The sequence below is a fragment of the Schistocerca serialis genome, chromosome 4 (assembly GCF_023864345.2).
Source record: "Schistocerca serialis cubense isolate TAMUIC-IGC-003099 chromosome 4, iqSchSeri2.2, whole genome shotgun sequence".
NCBI classification, from domain to species: domain Eukaryota; kingdom Metazoa; phylum Arthropoda; class Insecta; order Orthoptera; family Acrididae; genus Schistocerca; species Schistocerca serialis.
Window position 1 is genome coordinate 787,932,605 of NC_064641.1, and position 2,294 is coordinate 787,934,898.

Sequence of the window (2,294 nt, forward strand, 5' to 3'; positions counted from 1 at the left end):
GTCGCAGGTTCGAATCCTGCCTCGGGCATGGATGTGTGTGGTGTCCTTAGGTTTGTTAGGTTTAAGTAGTTCTAAGTTCTAGGGGACTGATGACCATAGATGTTAAGTCCCATAGTGCTCAGAGCCATTTGAACCATTTGAACTTGTTGTACAGTATACACTCTTGATTTACGCGATCCACGACAACTAGTAATACTGCGTTCTACTATACATGGGCCACGGAATGAAAGTACTATTTTGTTTTGTAGTGGACCCGAAGATGGCGTAAGTGTTGCACCGAACTAGTAGTCTGAAATAAATGTCTTAGATGTAACGGCTGTTGTGGTTCGCTTCCTTTATTTTCTAATTAGTGGAAGTCAGATAGTATGCGGTATAATGCGAAATTTATGACTGCACTGTGAATTTCTTGGTAGAGAGAATGGGGCATGTTATCTACGATGAAGAGTCATAAACGAAAGCAGAAAAAACTTTTGGTGTGCATCAGGGAACTGTATCGGGTTTCTTGCTCATCATCTTGTATATTAATGACCCATCAGACAACACCAAAAAATTTCACAGATGCCACAGTTGCCTATAAAGAAGTACCGTCTGAAAATAATATCACGAATATTCGGTAAGGTCTTGATAATATTTGAGAGTGATGCAAACATTGGCAACCACCTTCAAATGTGAAGTTCACTGCAGTTCATAAAATGAAGAAAAAGGATGCTGTATCCTATGATTAAATTTTCAATGAGTCGCATTCTGTGGCATTCTGTTTAGTAATGGAGGTGTGTAAGCAGGTACAAATGGATATAGATTGTACTAATTATGTAGAGATGAAGCTTGAACAGGAGACTACATCAAACCAATCTTCGGACTGAAAACCAAAATAACAACTATCTGTAGAAATGTAGAAAATGTTGTGAGGATGGCTAAGAATAGACTGCATTTTATCGGAAGAATATTTAGAAGATGCAACAAATCTACAGAAGAGACTGCCTACATTATGCTTGTCCATCCTCTTCTGGAGTGTTCCTGCGCGGTTTCGATACTTGTCAGATAGGTTTGACGAAGGACACCGAAATAGTTCAAAGAACGGCAGTTCGCTTTGTAGTGTCGCGAAAAAAGGGAAGAGTGTGTCAAGAATATGATACGCAAGATGAGGAGACAATCATTAAAACAAACGCTTTTCTCTTTGCAGCGAGAACTTTTCACGAAATTTCAACCACTAATTTTCTCCTGCAGATGCGAAAATATGTTGTAAACATCCTCAAACATACGGATAAACGAGCGTTGTCATAAGATAAGAGCAGTCCGAGCTTAAGTGGAAAGGTAGAAATGTTCGTTTTTGCCACATGCTATTCGAGAATGGAACAGTAAAAAATTGGTCTGAAAGAGGGTCCGTGACCAGTCTGCCAGGAACTTAAGTGTGAATTGTAGAGTATCACGTAGATGTAGATGAAGGAATATGACATGGAATAATTATTTATTTCAAGTTTCTGCTACCCGTCACTTTTTATTTTACGCTTAATATAACATAATGCAACGCGTTTCGAACATGTTCTGTTCATCTTCAAGCAATTGTACATACATACATACATAGAGAAATGTTACTTAAGAATAAACAGTCTTAAACTAGATTACTCTAGAACGGTTTGTTTTTTACTGTACCTGCTGGTGTGGCACTTGGGGGGAAGGAGGGGGCAGTGTATATCTAGCAATCGAAGTCAGTGATGTCTTCTGGTGTAATGGCGGAGCTGTTGATTCACATTACACTGTTGCACATTATATTTTGTCACTGACTGCCATTTCACCAGTGATGCAAGTGAAACAGCAAGATGATGTAACTGTAAGTGATCAACTGTCATATAAAAGCCTTTCGCACTATTCTCGTAACACATAACTGATACAAATCTATCTGCATCGGATACAGGCTGTGATATACGTAGTCAACAACAAAGATGAAAACCAACAGAAGACATCACTGACTTCGATTTCTAGATATACACTGCCCCCTCCTTCCCCCCAAGTGCCACACGAGCAGCTACAGTAAAAAACAAAGTGTTCTAGATTAATCTAGTTTAAGACTGTTTATTCTTAAGTAACATTTCTCTGTTTATGTATGTATGTACAAACGCTTGAAGATGAGCAGAACATGTTCGAAACGCGTTGCATTATGTTAGATTAAGCGTAAAATAAAAAGTGACTGGTAGCAGAAACTTGAAATAAGTAATTATCCCACACAGTCACGGTTCACAAACATAGTCATTATGGCTGAAAGACATGGAATGACCACACAGGCCCAGAGGTAG